We start from the raw sequence: 19,045 nt of genomic DNA on the forward strand, positions 1-19,045 counted from the left end.
TGGATCCCAAGAACATACTGCACTTCTCTTAAATTTTTCATTTGGAATTGCATAGCAAGCCATCTTTTGACGTCAATCAGAAATTTTACCTCATTTTCTACGAGTAGAATATCATCAACATACAGAACTAGAAAAGTTACAGTACTGTTGACGATTTTCTTGTAAACACAAGGTTCGTCAACATTTTGTTCAAAAGCATAATATTTGATCGAAGTGTCGAATCTCATATTCCAGGATCAAGATGCTTGTTTCAACTCATAAATGGATCTATTAAGCTTGCAAACTTTTTGCTCTTGACCCTGTTCTATAAACCCTTCTGATTGAAACATATAGATACTCTCTTCAAGATTTAGAAAGGCTGTCTTGACATCTATTTGCCAGATTTCATAATCATAAGATGCAGCAATGGACAAGAGTATTCTAATTGCCTTTATCATGGAAATCGAAGAGAAGGTTTCTTCGTAGTCTATCCTCTCCCTTTAGGTAAACTCTTTTTCCAAACTGAATTGAAGTATATTGACTCCAATTCAAGGTCCATGACTTTAATCCACTGGTCATTATCTACATCTTCCATTGCTTGTTTTAAAGTTATTGGATCCTCTAAGCTATCATCTAGTATGATGACTTGAGTTTCAGTTAAACCCATGTACTGATCAGGCTATTGCACAACCCTCTCACTATGTCGAGGCATTCTCAACTCCTAAGAAGGATGTGAATTGCCAGTTTTATCAGCAACTCTTATTGATAAACCTACTCGATCAACAACCCTTGTTGATGCATTTGACGTTTCTCTGGTCAACTATGTAATACTAGCCTACTGCAAGGTTGATGATTTTTAATGTGGTCTTCCTCTAGGAAAATTGAATTTGTTGGCAAAAATACTTTGTCTTCTTGAGGATCATAAAAGATACCACCTTTTGTCTCTTTGGGATAGCCTACAAATAGACATACCTTTGAATGACGTTTTAGCTTCTTTGGATTTTGCACCAACAGAGGAGCTGGGTATCCCCAAATTCTGAAGTGACATAAACTACCTTTACGTCCTCTCCATAACTCATAAGATGTTTCTGAAACACTTTTCGAAGGAACCATGTTCAATATATATACCACAGTCCCTACTACGTGATCCCAAAAAGAACTTAGTAACTGAGCATAATTCATCATGGAACGAACCATGTTCAACAGGGTTCTATTTCTTCTTTCTGCAACACTCGTCATAGAATCAATTAATATTTAAATATGATTTAAATATTAAATTCATGAATAGGGATTCATGATGGTGGAATTAGTGTTAAATTAATTTAATATTTGATATTGAATTAATTAGAAGTAATTAAATTGTTTAATTAATTATTTATTATTAATTTTATTAGAAAATTATTTATTGAATTAATTTTGTAAAATTAATAAAGATTTCATTTTTGAAAAATTGATTTTGGAAATGAATTAGAAAATAAAAAATTGAAAAGAGATGGAAAATGAAAAATCCCAAAAGTGGAATTTTTCCACTTTCAACCAAGCAGCTCACACACATTCCACCATAAACTTGAGTCAATCTTCCAAGCATGAGCTGCAATACATGCAACAATGGAGTTTACATGATAGTCATGCAATAAATGAAGAAGATTGGGCTAAGAATCGAGCATGCATTTGATAATTTTTTGCTGAAAAACTTAAGGTTGAAGAAAGTCTTCTACCATGGTGATGCAGTAACTTCATCTCCAATTTCCCTTAATCCAAGCTTATTTTGAGTCTCACAACTCAATCTAAGGCATCAAGAGGATACTAGGGAAGGCCTTGAGGTGGTTCACAAACTTTTTTGGAGAAGATTTGCAGTTGGGTTCAAGTTTTAAGTGGTTTTCCAAAGGTATGTCATGAAACCCTCTTATTAGTTTATGAGCATGCTTAATTTGAAGCAAAAATTAATGAATTAGAATGTTTAATGATCCATTTTACTTTTGCTGCGTGTTTTCTAACTCTAACAGTTGACACATTTCCTTCACCCACTTACTATGAACTACTTCCCCCATTCATCTTGATCTTGACCCATACACACACTTTCCAAATGGAGGTCGCTTTTAGGGGTGACACGAAGCATTACACGAATCTCGCGGTGTGAACTCTTAGGGACGTGAGAGCTAAGAACACCATATTCTATATGTTATTAATCTTCCATGAAGTGTTCTAATGTTTGCTCGGGTATAAGTTTACTTAGGTTTGTTCCGACTAATTTAAACAATCTAAGTCTAGGTGTTTATCCAAGTATAACGATTACATTTGGATTTAGCCTACGATGTCTAGGTGACAAACAAGTTTTAAAACCTTACACCGCTCACATGTGCTCATAAAACCTATTAACAACGCCCTATTATTCGACCATAAACCCCAAGTAAGAGGTGTTTCGTAGATCGTCAACTTAAATACTTTCAGCCTTAGACAAGATTATATATCGGTTGAGTTTGTAACCCACATTTTATAATATAACGACCTTTTTTTAACAATTAAAACAAGTTGTTAACTTATGTGAGCATGCAACTTATCTTTGTTATGGAATTTAAATGTTTAACTAATGTTTATAACAACTTATAAAACTTTACACATGTTGTACATCCATAACATACATCAGATATCTCATGATTTAATATAAAACTTATATTAAAACATCGGAAACCCTAAACATGCATATTATATATTATAACACCTTAAAACATACATTCAATGCATGTAACATGCTTCCTATGGTGGGATTTTAAATCTACATGGTATACTATATGCACATATAAGATTTATTTAATTATAATATACATCTCATGCAAAAATAATTAAACACAAAATGATATGGTTTTAGTTTTGGAATTTTCAAGGAAAAAAATGCCTAAATTATTACAATAATAACCATAACAGGCTCCAAAATACTTTTGGATGGCTCGAACCGTCCTGAATCAAACCCAAACCTCTCGAACTGGACCTTCATTGCTCAAAAATGGGCTGGAGTAGGCTTAATCAGGTCGAACCAGACCTCCTTGACCCGAATTGGTTGGACCGGTTCACTTGGACCGCCGGTTTGGGCTCGTACGTGCATGCTGGGTTGGGATGAACAGTGTTGCAACACGCATCCCAGTGATGCAACACCATGGAATGTTCTTTACGATTCTGGGCTGGAACAAGAACAGCGGCGTGACGCTTCAAGTACAACGTCACGACACTGTGAGGCAGTGGCTGAAACTTCAGTTTTCTGCTGCTGACCTTTTCTGCTTCCTTCTTCAATTACAACCTAATTTCAACTCTAATGACTGCAATCAAATTACAAACACTTAAGCACACATTAAGGCCTATCTATCAAGAGCCATTTACAAGAATTACAACATAATTGAAGAGAATTTAATGCCAAAATTCAGAAAAACTATATCAGTTTAACATTTCATACTACTTATGAAAAACACCCATCAAGCCAAAATTAACTCGAATTGAATGCTTAAAAGATACTCTGATACGAATTAAGAGTTTCTAAAAACATGCAATAAAGAAAACGGGATTATTAAGCATTCTAATTCCTCAATTTTGACTTCAAATTAAGCATGTTCATCAACTAAGAAGAGGGTTTCATTACATACCTTTGAAGATCCTCTTCTTCAACGAGATTCAACTGCAATCTTCTCCCATTCTTGTTGTGGACCGCCACTAGAGCTTCCCAACTATCCTCTAGGAGCCTTAGATTGAGTTGTGGGACTCAAAACAAGCTTGAATTTAGGAAAATTGGAGGAGAGGTACAATATTTTAACTCAGCTAAAGAACCCTTCTTGCATAGCAATTTCAGGAAATTTTCTACAACATTTGCATGCCCATTTCCACTTGAAAATTGATTGTTTTATATATGACTTTCATGCAAATACTGAATTGCATGAAATCATTCCAGATCCAACTTAATTTGAGCTAGAATGAGAGTGGAAAATGACTAACCTACTAAAAATGAAAGTGGGAAATTCCCACATTTGGGATTTTCCATTTTAATTTATTTTTTTAATTTATTTTTTCAATTTTGAAACTTTTCCGATTACTTAACGCAGCGATAGGTAAAAGATTTACCTTGCGTTACTAAGCGCTCGTTTAGTCAGTTACTAAGCGATGAAGCTTGCTGACCAAAACGATCGTCTAGTGCGTGCACGCATTAAACAATACGCGAGCATCACATCGTCTACACGACCTGATACTCAGTGATCGCGTAACCGATCGTCGAAACGATGTGATCAACCCTTGATTGCTTACTTGGTCATCTACACAATGTGATCAACAGCGATCACATACCCCATTGTCTACACGATGTGATCAACACTTGATCGCATACTCCTCCATCATCTAACCGATGCGATCAACAGCGATCGCGTACTCCATCGTCTAACCGATGCGATCAACAACGATCGCGTACTCCATCATCTAACCGATGTGATCAACCCTTGATCGCTTACCCGATAATCTACACAATGCGATCAACAGCGATCGCATACCCCATTTTCTGCATAATGCAATCCACACTTGATTGCGTTCTCCATCGTCTGCACGATGTGATCAACCCTTGATCATCCCCTTCCTCGAAGAACCACAACGCTTGCTCCGATCTTCTTCACAAACGACTCAAAACTCAAACAGACTTTGAATACATACTTGATAACGATTATTAATACCCAAAAAATGCAATGGCCTTTACAAACAATCGCAAATGTAAAAGCATTAAATCAAATCGAGGCTAACATCCACGAAAATATCCATAAATCCGCACATCCACAACAATTTAACGATTAAACAGTGTAGAAATGCACCCACCAGGAACGTATTTGCAATTCTTTTACAGCAATGAATTGAAATATCAGAAAATCGAGTGCTCTGATACCAATTGAAGGAAATCTAGTTCAAAAGTATCTACGAGCGAAAATAGATCTTTCCAATTCATTGTGACAGAATTACCACATATACATTCAAAACATACTAATATGCATTCATCATGCTAAAGAGATCAAGAAATCATACCAGATGAGGATTTCTCCTTCATAGCGAGTCTAAAACCCAACCGTCTACCTCGAACAATCACCACTTGGACAGAAGGAAACGGAGAAGACAACACCACTCAAAGCCCTCAGTATTCTTGGAGTGAGAATCCAAAGTGTGGGCTTTGTTCGGATTAGGTAGAAGGAAGAAGGAAGAGATACCGTATACAACGATCAAGCAAGTGGGAGATGCGGTCGTCAGACAAGATGCTTGATCGTTTAAGTGAAGTATACGATCGTGTAGGAAAAGTAAGTGATCGTTTAAACGATCGTGTAGGAAAAGGTAAACGATCGTGTAAAAAAATGGTGAGCGATCGTCCTAACGATCGCGTAGGAAAAACTAAGCGATCGTCTACACGATCATTTAGTAAATATCGGGAGCTAAACAATTGCTTAGGAGAAAGGTAAACAATCGTTTAGATAATAGCGCTCGACAGGGTAATCGGTATGTGATCGCTCAGCTATATCGTATATGTAAGCGATCGTACAGTCACTATCGTATAGACATTGATTTTCTAAACGATGACACTATCATTTTCACAATGTCCGCGCACACCGAGATCAACACACCGTCTGTTATTTATAATGCACTCATCCGTTATTTAAAAGAGAAGAGACGCCTTCCCTTTTCCTTTATAACCGTCCAATGAATGTGATCTTATCATATTCATAACATATAAATTAATATCATATATTAATTATAATATTTTTCCTCTACTAGACATAAATCATAATTATATCCAATTTCCTCCAAATTAATGTATCTCATACATAAAGTTAATTATATCATATTTAATTAACTCGTTCAATTATATCATATATAATCGAACTCCCTCTTATCAATTTGAATATTTCAAATTGACCCAAAAACTTACTCTCAACTTGTATCCAAGCTACCAAGGGGACCTTATGGACCTATAGCTCGAAACTCCAATGATACGCGAATAGCTGACTAAACTTGTTAGTCACGATATCCACTATCTGTTAACTGCCAGGCATTCTACTAAAGTCCGACAGTTGAATCAGCATTTTGGCCACTCGCACCCATGGAAATCAAAGAACCGCCCTCAATGGCAGGAGTTCCCAACTCACTCAGGATTGAGGTCATGTTACCTATGGTCATCCTAGTGAAGTGAAGTCTCAGTTATGAACGGTGTTGTATAACGAGACGTTACCACTTTATGGTCAGGTCTTATACAAACTCTTTGTATAGGACGCCCCCACTCGCATGTCCCCTAAACGAATGATCAGGATCACACCATCTGTGACAAGTCACACACTACAAGAAATCTGGGCTTTGATATTGGTTGGAAAAAACTAAAATGGATGTACAATGTCGGTTTAAAATCGATATTGTAGGTCAATTTTTTTTGTTTCCCTCTCTCCCATTTTCATTTCTTGTCTTCCCCAATTATCAATCAGAAAATAAAATAATTAATATATATTGTGTAAAAGAAAAAAAATTACCCTCAAATTAAATCCCCAATCTTCTTCTTCTTCTCCGTCCAAGCCCTTCCCACATCGCCTTCCTCAACTGCACATTTCCTGGCCAAGACCCTTTCTCCAATCACCTCACCGTCCATCGCCTAGCGTCGCGAATAAGCCTTCTCTCTCTCTCTCCCCTGTCGAACTCTCTCTCTAACCCACAAAAAATTAGATCCATCGCCTGAAGTTCCAATCTTTCTTTCTCTCTCTCTCACTCTCACTAATCTGTAAGCCATACGCCAGATCTAGCCGTTGTGCAGCTCATGTTCATAGATTGAGTTTGTCCATGCCTAAAGTTCATGTTCATTAACCAATCTTATTCTGACGGAAAAATCAGAGAGTAATTTTTTTCGGAGGAAGAAAAGAGAGAGATCGAAATGGCATCCTTTTTACAGTCCTTCATCGTCCCAAAGAAGAAGATTGGGGATTCATCGCCAGATCGACCCAACACCTTCGTAATTAGGGTAATTGAAACCCTAATCGTTTCTTTTTCTATGGCGTTGATTTCGAATTTTGTTCCGTGGAGATTGATTTTAGGTTGTGTTACTATGTTAGGTCTTCGATTCGATCTGTATGATCCATATTATGATATTGATGTGAAGGAGGCTTTGAATAGACTCCCCAGGGAGGTTATTGATGCGGGCAATCAGCATTTGAAGCGGGCCATGGACCTTTCCATGAAGCATCAGTACCTTCCTATTGATCTTCAAGTTTTTTCCTACTATAGATGTTTATCTCTTTCTTAGATCGATTCGAGCCTCACCGAGAAAACAGAAATGTGTTATATGTTTATCATAACCGAATAATCTTCAGTTTTATTTTTGTATTTAACATGCTCTTAATATAATTGTTGAGCATGCAATATTCTCAAAATCTAGTATTTTTTTATGGTTAAATTTCTATAATTTTTCACGATCACTGGGAACTAACTCTTGATTGTATTGGGTTTTGTTGTTTTTCCCCAACTAAGCACAGGATGTTGAATTCTAAATAGTAGTTAGATGGTTATTAGTTTGAATTATTTCATTTTTTTGGCAAGCCATGCAAACACCATTCAGGAGCTATCTCTAGGATATGTTGGCACTTGTAAGTCTTTCCATTATTTCATATCTCCCACTTTATTATTTAAAGTAAGAAAAAATTGTGGTAAAAAAGAGTGAAAAATGTCTGGTCATGTTCATGGAAATGAGGCAGCTGCTCTATATCATAGTGTCAGTCATGGTTCTTAGAGTTTTTTTATCTTATGACTGTATTTGGGAGTTATTGATTTTGATATTATTTACCATCTGTAGCCTAGATGGTATCTTGCTATGTACTTGCATTAGAGTTGAATTGTTTATCTAGCGTAGTTCTAATTTTATTGAATTCCCCTTCAAGGTTCCTCGTTCCGTCCGCTGTTGTCTTTTTCATGATTTCAGGTTTCATGATCTAGATAGATATCATCTTTTGGGTAATATATGTATGAATCCTGGATATGTTTTCTTTTAAAGAAAATAAATGATTTGTGTAGGCCTTTGTTTGTGGTTGAATTCTTGATTTGTTCTGATTGTAACATTATACGCGTTTATACGAGTGATTTTCATGCACTACCACCAGATCTTTGTTGTTAATCCCAATTCTTATATTATTTTCAAAAACATTATACGAGCGAAATTGCTTTATCACATGCAAATAAAGTAAAATGTATGGTGGTAAATTTTTTTTTTTTTTGGTTTGATTAATCTGGATTCTTTGATTTTTACTTACTGGCAAGTATGGAAGGAAGGCTGGATAAAAATAAGATAGAGCAAGGTTGATGATTTGATGACCAGTGCAAATTAACCAGCCCAATTGTTCTACTCATTGTGTCAAATTGTTTAATATTAATGTCTCAGCTTAGGTAAATAAAATTTGTGTTAATTTAAACTATGTAGTAGCAAGAAGTTGGGCCGCACGAAGCTGCATATGCGTGCTACAACTCCTTTGATTTCTTGGAATAGTACTTAGTGAATAGTTGTGCAGATTGTGTGTGGCACATCCTACCATTGTTTTCTACTTCATGTCGACCTATCTTATTCCGCAAAATTTCATCCGATGTCTTGCTAGACTATTGGTACATAGCTTCTTTAGCATTTTCCCTTTGAACTTTAGGGTAAATGACTTCGTTTAGTAATTAAACAATCTCATTTAGTATTAATCTTTGTTGGTATTTATCTTTATTAAACCAGAGAAAGCTGAATGAATGAAGCTAAAGGTATTTTTTTCCCCCCTTTAGGTATGTTTTGCAGGTAAAGAAGGAGAGAGCAGAACGTGAGGCATTGGGATAAATTCAGAAAATGCTTCTAGTTATATTGAAGAAGGAGCTAGTCATGCCATTGTTACTTCAATAAGTTCTTTCCTTTTATCTATTTATGATGATATTGCTTAATGTATTGCCTAAAATGGAGGTAGTGTAACATGATTCTGAAATTCTGGAACACTGAACCTTGTTGAGCTATTGTAGTACTTGAATATAGAAGATAATAAAGATTTCATTTCGTCTTAAGTAAACTATTTTCGAACTGCCCACAATGGCTTTAAATGTTGTATGTTTCTTGGTTCTGTCACAGTATGTGTTCAACAATGGACAAATGGATCTTACAAGGCTTAAAGATCTTGGTCGCATTGTTGGGAGATAGAGGCTTGTGTTGTATCTTAGTTGTAGAAAAAAGGTACTTTTTGTGTTATTGTTACTAAGTATAGAAGTTGTTATGATTGATTAACATCCTAAGTTATGGTTAACCCTTTAGATGTAAAAAGTCACCCAAAGTCATCTGCATTGAAACGAACAAAACATCTTACAGCTTAGGGCTTCACTAATATTTGTCTATGCTCATGCATTGATTAACATTTAGTTTCAATTTAGGAAGGTAAAATGCAATTGTGACATATAGATGGCAAAAGTTCAGTGATGTATTTCTTTGTTGTATTTGCTTTTAGTTACATACAATTTGAATCTAATTCGTCTTTGGAATCTTGTTTAGATAATCTAAGATTGATCTTCGATAGCATCTTTTAGTTGGAGATGTTTTTTGTGGTTTCATTTGATTGAAGTCTTGTATCCATTGGTGTACTTTTTAGATGCTTGAAGTTTTGGTGTTGCTTTAGGGGGCTTTTTACTTTTTAGTTATATGGATAATGTAAAACTTTTTAGTTGAATATGCTAGCCTCGTATGTAAATTATTTATTTTTTATATAGTACTAATTTTAATTTAATAAATGGACATAAACTTATGTTGAGTTTATCTTTTTTTTTTTCCTTTTTATAGTTCAATACAAAATATGCATATACGCAAGGAGAGATCGACGTAATTCAGACCCAATGGGCAAGTTTTGTTGGCCGATTTGTGTAAGGATGTAATTCTTATTTTTTGTCTCAATAGAATGTAAATACTAGTTTAGAATGAATGTAAATTTATCTAACCATGATCTTTGTGAATAGAATTAGTACTAATATGATATTTGTGAATGAGAGAAATAACTGGGGATATAGGGTAAGACCAGACAAATAACTGGGGATATAGGGTGCAAGATGGAGTTCACGCCTACCCGATTTAGGGATAGGAGAAAGGTTATTCTCTCAAGTACTGAATCCAGGTCTTGAACAAGGGGCCCCACCCTCTCACTGGGCTGAGAGAGTTTGGCTTAGTGATTGGATCATAAACTAGTTATTCATTAGAGGATCGGTAGGGACTTGAGGAATAAGACGTAATCTCGGGGGTAAAACAGATATTTGACCTAGCCATTATTGCGAACAACTTGTGAAGGGTCAACTTACTGATTATGGTTAAATCATGTGGACATAATATATCTACAGTGAAGGGAGTGCAACTATGAGCTTTAATGGAATGACCCATTAGTTAACGAATGGAGATTAATTTGGTCTAATGAGTTTAGCAAATTAATCTTAGATCGTTGGAGCCCATGAACTGTAGGTCCGCGAGGTCCCCCTACTAACTCATAACGGACTAGCTCTAGAATAGCGTGATAAGTAAATTTGAATCGTTCAAATTAGAATTAAGGGAACTAGTAATTATATGAGATATAATTACATGTTTAATTTGAGAATTAAACGGAAAAGGAGAATTTATATATTTAAATATGATTTAAATATATAAAGATGGATATTTGTTAAAATTAATTTAATATTTGATATTAAATTAATTAAGTTTTATTTAATAATTAATTTATGAAATTAATTAAGTTTTTCATTTTTAAAATCAAAATAGATTTTATAAAATCAATTTTTTTTATTTTATGATAAAATTGAAAAGTGAAAAACCAAAAACACAAAAATGGAAAAAGTTGTTTTTCCAATATCCATTTTCTTAGTTGCTCATGCTCACACATGAAGCATTTTCTTTGCCTTATCTTCTCCAAGCATGAGCTGAAACTCATGAAACTATTTTCTTTGCATGTTGATTTGCAATATAATGAAGAGATTGGAGTAAAAATCGGGCATGCAATCTATAGAGAATTTGAGAGAAAACTCGGTTTGAAGAAAGAGTTCTTCAACTAGATTTCTGCTATGAGCATTTCTCCTTCATCCCTTGATTCAAACTTGTTTTGAGTCCCAACACTAATCTAGAGCATTAAGAGAATAGTGGGGAAGATCTTGAGGTGGTCTGAAACAAAATTTGGAGAAGATAGCAGCTGGTGAAGGAGCTTTGAAGAAGTTCTACAAGAGGTATATCTTGAAACTTACTTGTTTTCTACAAGAGCATGCTTTGTATTTTGCCAAAATTAGTGAATTTGAATGCTTAGATGATCCTTGTGCTTTCATTTTTGCTGATACAATACTACAATTTGGTCCAGCTGTACTTACGAGCAACTTATAAAGGGTCATCGTACTGTTGATTGGTTATATTCAATGGACACATAAATATATCTGTAGCGCGAAGAGTGCAGCTTTCGGTCTTTAATGGAGTGTCCGATAGTTAACGGATGGTAGATAAAGTAATTAAAGAGCTTAATTATTTATTCACGTATCGTTGGAGCTTTAAGCTACAGGTCCATAAGGTCCCCTTGGTAGCTCAAAAGGATTTAGTTGAGAATCAGTTTTTGGGTTCATTTGAAATGTTCAAATTAATTAAATTAATTCAATTATATATGATATAATTCAATTAATTCAATTATGTATGATATAATTGATATAATGTATTTGATACATTATTATTTAATCAAAGGAATAATTATTTGAATGAGATTCAAATAGTTGTTAAATTTATATAAATATGATTTATATTAAATGCCATAAAAAAGAGAAAAAAAACTATAGTTTATATTGTATATGATGCAATATTAAAACTATAGGTTATAAATATAATATAATGAGTTGGTTATCATATTTATTTATATTATTAATTATTTGATAATTATCCCCTTTTTCTCTCTAACCATCTTAGTGGGAGGTTAAGCAGTTTATTATGGCAAAAGGAGTAAATGAAATATAATATTATTATTCCAAATAGAAGTCTTCTACACGAATTGTGGAGAGCCTATGTGATAGACTTGATTCAATACACGATATAAGAATTTCCTATGCGATAGAGAGTTTCTTCCTCAATCGCCTTCCTCCTCCAAACCACAAAATCTTTCCTAGCTAGAGCCCACCACTCCTGGGTTATCACCCCGAGAATACCAAGGTCACCAAGTGGTAGTGTTCTTTACACTTTTGGTTCGTTCGTTCTGGTTTTTGTTTGTTCAAGAAGAGTTCATGCTTGTTTGAAGTATTCGTGACTGGATGAGGGATTTACTTGAAGAAGAGTTCTTCAAAGGTATAATCTCTAAACTCTTTTTATTGTTCAAAAGCATGTTGTAATTTGTGTTATGATGCATAATCTGTAATGTTTACTGTAAATGTTTGTTTCAATCAAAATGGGATTTGGATGATCTGCTTTCGCTCATAGGTTCTCTGTAAAACGAGTTCCTATTGGTATCAGAGACAGGTTGTGTTCTGATTTCCAAATTCCATTTGTTGTATTGAAATCATTTACAGTTTGATGGGTTTTAAGTTCTGCATTGCGTTTAATCGTTAAATATATATGGATGTTTGTTGATGGATAATTTTGGGGTCGTAATCTTTGTTTTGGCTTTCTGTTTAAGTTACAAAAGTTAATTTGTAAGGGCCTCAGGCCCCGGGCCTCTGCATTTTTGGGCATAATTCTTGCAATCAAATCTGTGTTCGTTTTGTTTTTTGAGTCTTTCATGAAGCTTCAGACGCAAAGGTTGCAGTTCGTTTTGAGGGAGAACACGAAACGGTGGTCGTATCGTGTAGCTTGAGCTAGACGATCGTTTAGATTTGGCTATGTGTTCCTGTAGAGTTTTCTGCACGATCGTGTAGCATCTACTAAACGATCACATAGCTAATGCTATGTGATCGTGTAGAGTTGTCTACTCGATCGTGTTGTGTTGTCTGCATGATCGCGTAAGTGCTCGAGGAGTAAACGATCACGCAGTATTTGATACTCGATGCAAGGCATGCATGCTAAATGATCGTGGAGGCTATCATGCTCATCGCATAGTCAATAGCTACACGATCGCATAGTATACGATACTCGGTGCACGCTACTCGATCATGTAGACTTCCATGCTCATCGCATAGTCTTTAGCTACACGATCACATGGTATGTGCTACTCGAAGCATGTTGCACGATCGCGTAGACTTTCATGCTCATCGCATAGTCCAAAGCTACATGATCGTTGCTACACGATCGTTTATACTCGATGCTCATTGGTCGACGATCAAGGATTTGCTACACAATCAAGCTACAAAACTTCAAGGCGAGTGGTTCAAGACTCGGTTCACCTGTTCTGAACCGGTGGACTCAAACTTTTGTAATAGATTAGCTTATTTTTTCCGTTTTGAGATTTACTATTCCAGTCCTTCAACTTTAGTAAATATGCATGTGATGTATGTTTATTATATATGTCATAATGTATGTCATATAGTTTTAAAACCCACCATATAGTATGCATGATTAAATTACTTAAACCATGCTCATGCATCATATAATATAAGAGTTGTAATATCTTCATACATTATAGTATATCCATGCATTGTTTATATTATAAATGTTATAATATAAGGTTGTATGTATGTATGGAGTGTATGTTATAGCTTAGTTCATTACTTGTTTATATAAAAGTTATATATTAGTAATGAATGAACATTGCATGAAGTATGACAATACCTTAGATTTATTTATAAGTGTTATAAATAACTTATGTATGTCTAGCTAGCAATGTTGAATGGTTTTAATTGTTTCATTTTTTACAAAAGTTATAATAAATGAAATTAGAATTAAAATCAATAATAAAGAGTTGCATGCAAACCTTAAGCTTTAATCCTTTTTTAAAAGTGTTTTAAAATTCGATTGAGATAGACCTAAGATCACATTTCTAATTAGATTAGAAATCTAAATTTAATCTTTTAAATCGGTTTAATATGAATAAATTGATTCTAACGAAAGATTAAATATGTAAAAAATGTATCTATAAGGGACCTTTTGGCTAAGGCTGGGTACTTAAATCGATGGAAATGTCGCAGCCCTACTTGGGAACCTATCTGGAAAGGTAAATTAGATAAATTTATTACATGCATGTAAATTTGATGAAAGTCTATTAAAGAGTTTAATAAGACTTGAATCAAAGTTGTTTAATCATCAAAAGCAATTGTTGTTTTTTAGCAAATTAAACAAACCACTTAGTTAAAATCAATAGCCGGATTTTCTATGTTAATGAACCCTAGGTAGAACATTCAGTGGGAGGTAAATGAGGTATATGATACTTTATTTTAACCTCTACATGTTTCTCCCTAAAAGTTCACATCATGAGATCTATCCTCGGCCTCGAGGTACCATGTGAGTGTCCCCCTACAGGTGGCATTTGGGTGGTCAATACCAAAGTGAATGGAAATAATTTTCATAGTAAGTGGGAGCGGGACGTGTGACAACATATCCCCCGATCTCTGTCATTAGGTTGGATAAAGTTTTTGTGCATCGCCTCGTGGCATCATGGGTGTCCCTTTATAAGATGGCGGAATTGCACAACTTTTTATTTGATCTCCAGAAATGGATAGGGTTGATTTAGTCTCTTGTCCTAATCGTCTTTTCCCTAAGGTTGGCTCACTAGGGAGGGACTCTAGGACCTAAAATGAGAGGTTACACTTACACAAAATTGTTAAGGATGTTAACAAATTCTGGACCCAACAATGGTGACTATTAGATTTAGTTACAAGTAGTTGTTTCTGTCTAATGGTTGAGATTATCACATTTCAGTGAAGGGGCACTTGATCACCCTACGGTGACTTTTTTCTGCCTCACTGAAGTATCATTGCAAAATAGATGTCACTTAGGGTATACTAGATTATTTTGCTAAAACTTGATTGGTTTTCTAAAACTGGTTTAATGTAAGTAGACTTAATTAAGTTTGTTCATTTTTCAGCAATTTAATTATGGTTACTGCTACTCTTAGTTTGCTTGTCGCTGATAAATTGACTGGCGAAAATTACGCTAGTTGGAAAAATACCATTAAAACGATATTAATTTCATTGTTTTTTTAAGCTCACTATACTAGTATTTTTATTTTTTTTATTTTTTACTTATACATGTGGTATATAGTTTCTTTGTCATTCTACCTCTAAAACCAACTGAAAGATTCAACTACGATTTTGTATTTGGATGAATAGGAAATGAAAATTGGAATTGCAACCTTCTATCCATGTCAAAACTTACAAAACTGAGGATGTGAATGACATCATCGGGGAATCACCAACCATTCAATCACTAAGGAAGATTAAGAAGGCTAGAACAACCAAAACTTCAAGTGCAAGGGAACATTTTAAGAAAATTGGTACAAAATCTAATCCTAGAGCATCATGTAAATATTGTGGCATAACTTATGCATGCGATAATAAAAAATGGTACCATAAACTTGTTGAAACACATAGAGTTGAAGTGTAAGAATTATCTTGGAAGAGTGAATGATAATTAACAAAAACTCTTAACTTTTGTTCAATCTAAAGATGAAGAAGGACATTCAAATTTAATTGCAACTACATTCTCTCAAGCAAAATGTAGAATGATGGTTTCCAAGTTGATTGTGAAGGAAGAGTTACCATTTAAAATTGTAGAGACCAAAAGATTTCAAGACTATAGTAATACACTACAACCAAAATTTTCTTGCCTGGCCCTTTGACAGTTGCTCAAGATATTTGGAATCTTTATTTGAGTAAAAAGAAAATTCTGAAAAGAACCTTGTCAAAACCTAATCAAAGAGTGTGCTTAACATCTGATACATGGACATCAATTCAAAATTTGAATTATATGGTTGTTACTGCACACTTTATTGATGATGATCGGAAATTACACAAACGAATCTTAAACTTTTGTTTAGTTAGGAATCATAGAGGGGATACAATTGGATAATGTTTAGAGAAATGCATGTTAGATTGGGGGATTGAAAGAATTCTTACTGTGACTATGGATAATGCAAGCTCTAATGATGGGCAGTTTTGTATTTAGCTAGAAAAGTGAAGAATTGGAATGTAGATATTTTGAAGGGAGAATTTATGCATGTTAGATGTTCTGCGCATATTCTCAACCTTGTTGTTACTGATGGATTGAAAGAACTTCATGAATCAATTTTAAAGATTCAAAATGTTGTAAGATATTAAGATCTTCATCTTCTCGATTGGCCACATTTAAGTTGTGTGAAGAATGAGAAGTTTCCTTATAAGAACTTTGTTTCTTTAAATGTACCAACAGATAGAATTCTACATATACTATGCTTAATGTTGCAGAGAAATTTCAAAAAACATTTGACAGACTGGAGGTTGAGGATGAACAATATAGTGTAGAACTTACTAGGATTGGTGATGGGAGTGTAAAGGATAAAAAGAAAGGACCCCTAGTGAGTGAATATGGGGACAATGCTAAAGTATTTATAAAGTTCTTAAGATCTTTAGTGATATGACATTGAGGATTCCAGGTTCTTCATCATTAACATCACATAGATATTTTCGTGAAATTTGTTTGATTCAAAAACAACTTCAATTATATTTAACATCTAATAATGCTTTGTTGACTACTATGGCAAAAAGCATGAAGTTAAAGTATGAAAAGTATTGGGGGAATAAGGAGAGGATAAACTTTCTTCTGTATGTTGCCAATGTGCTTGATCCCCGTTATAAGTTTAAGTTTGTTTTATTTTTCCTTTCTAAATACTTTAGGGATGATGATTCGATTACTATTGTTGAACTAGAAAGAAAGAAAATACAGAGCGTGACACAATATATCTTTGAAGATTATAAACTTTTTTATATAGAAGATATGTTGGAAATAGAAAAGCTATAGAAAAAACATTGAAAGATAATGTTATTGTTGTAGCTAAAAGAAAAGATGATGAGGTAATGGATCTAACTCCTAATTTTACTGAATTTGTAGATACAACTAATGATGCATAAAGTAAGTATGAATTGGATAGGTATTTTTCTGAGTCATGTGAGAAGGGTGATGACGAGCTTTTAATCTTTTGGGTTGGTGAAAGCAGAACTCTCATAAATATAAGATTCTTTAAAAAATTGCTAAAGATATTTTGACAATTCCACTTTTTACTGTAGGCTCAGAGTCTTCTTTCTCTACTGGATGTAGGGTATTCGATCCATCTCATAGTACTCTATCTCCAACTACAGTTGTAACTCTCATTTGCTTACAAAATTGGATTCGTTCATCACCTATTAATGATACAAAAGAAGTTGTTGAAGTACTCTTGACGAAATAATAATGGTTGCAGAAGGTATTAGATTTTAGTTATTATTATTCATTCAATTTAATATGATTTTATATTCTATAGTATTATTATATTCTTATTCACTTCAATTTATAGATTCTCAGCCAACAAGTAGTGATACTACCATTGATTATTAAAAGAGAATTGGAGATGACTTAGAGATGACTTACCCTTCTAATCTTTTCATCTTTAATATGTTAGTTTTTTTTTTCCTTATTTGTTTATTATTTTCTTTTATTTTAATTCAATTTACTTATTTTGTGTAGAGTTCACTTATTTATGTCTAAGATGCATCATGGAAGGATTTGGACTTTAGACTTCTATTATCATTATTTTTAGTATTTTATCATGTTGGATGAATGGTATATTATTTGAAACTTTATTTTATTATATTGGATGACAATGATTCAATTAATACTTATAATTTTAGTACTTTAATTATTATGGTGTATATATATTTGTTATTGAGAATAAAAAAGGAAGACTCAATTATTATCTAAATAAGATTATCAATAAGAATAACGAATTTTTTATATAAGAAAAGGTAAAATAAAATTGAGAAAAAAGGCCCAACTGGTCCCAAAACCGAAATCCAAACTAACAATTTGACATTGGTTCGATTCCCTATTTAGAAAATCAATCGATTCGATTTGGTTCTTGATTGGCACCAAAACCGAAAAAATCAAACCGATTGTCCCCCCTATCTTGGCCTAAGAAGGGACAGCTATCAACTGCTATTCTAAGTACCAAATATGTTGTCTTACATCAGATTGGGATCTTCAACTGGTGTCTTTCCTCTCACAAATTAGGTATTTTAGTTTTCCTCACCACATTGTTATATTAGATTGGGACTGGTGCTCCATTCAATTATGAAAATTTTGTACTTAATCAGATCAACCGCCACATTAGATCTCAATCCTTGACATAGCCTATCTACTATCCTCAATTAATTTCATAGAGTTTTGATTGCTCAGAAACCAGACTTGATTACTACTGAAGAACTTGTTGGTCCTGCTCCTGATCTCATTTATATTAATCCCAAACTTTTACAAAACTATCATGTCTCTGATCTTACTGCTCCTTCTGCTTTCAATGTTGATGACCTCAGTCAGGCTTTGATTGAATCTTCATTTAGAAGTCGTGTATTGCATTTCCTATCAAATGAATAAAAAAAATATTGTTGCGTAGATTCAAAGGCTTTAGGAGCAACAAGCGACTGTTGATGAGATATTACAAATGATGCGTGTAACATTAGCCAAGTCTGGTGAGGCGTATTCCTCTCAACAATGGGCCTAAATTTTATTAAGTCCAAAAGGGGGAGACTTGTGGTTGGAGATCTTTGGATCTTTGTTTGTTCTTGGCTCTTAGTTTTGATGCCTTTGGTTTTTATGTTGGCTATTTGTTTTGTTAGGTTCGGTAAATGACTTTGTTTGATTACTTTTTGTTGTAAAGACTTCTGATCTTCCTGCTATTACTAATTTACTAATAATGTTTTAACTCTATTTCTGATATCCTTTATTTTATTGGTTGGTTGCTAAATATTCTGCCTTAAAAAAATATCAATCAAAGGGGGAGATTGTTGGAGATTTGCTTATTGTCTTTATATTTTTCTAAGGGAGCTTCTGGCAATTTTGCAGTTGTCACAAATGAAGTCTTAACATCTCCTTGGATATTATTATTTCCTGCAAAATATTTTTCTGTCCTAATCT

The 19,045-nt window shown here is 34.0% G+C and overlaps 1 pseudogene; it reads left to right on the forward strand.

The window, feature by feature from the left end:
* Positions 1 to 6,904: 6,904 nt before the first annotated feature.
* Positions 6,905 to 8,833, forward strand: LOC120076819 (cytochrome b-c1 complex subunit 7-2, mitochondrial-like; annotated as a pseudogene).
* Positions 8,834 to 19,045: the final 10,212 nt, after the last annotated feature.

The sequence above is a fragment of the Benincasa hispida genome, chromosome 4 (genome assembly GCF_027475165.1).
Source record: "Benincasa hispida cultivar pf3 chromosome 4, pf3_genome.v1.1, whole genome shotgun sequence".
Lineage (NCBI taxonomy): Eukaryota > Viridiplantae > Streptophyta > Magnoliopsida > Cucurbitales > Cucurbitaceae > Benincasa > Benincasa hispida.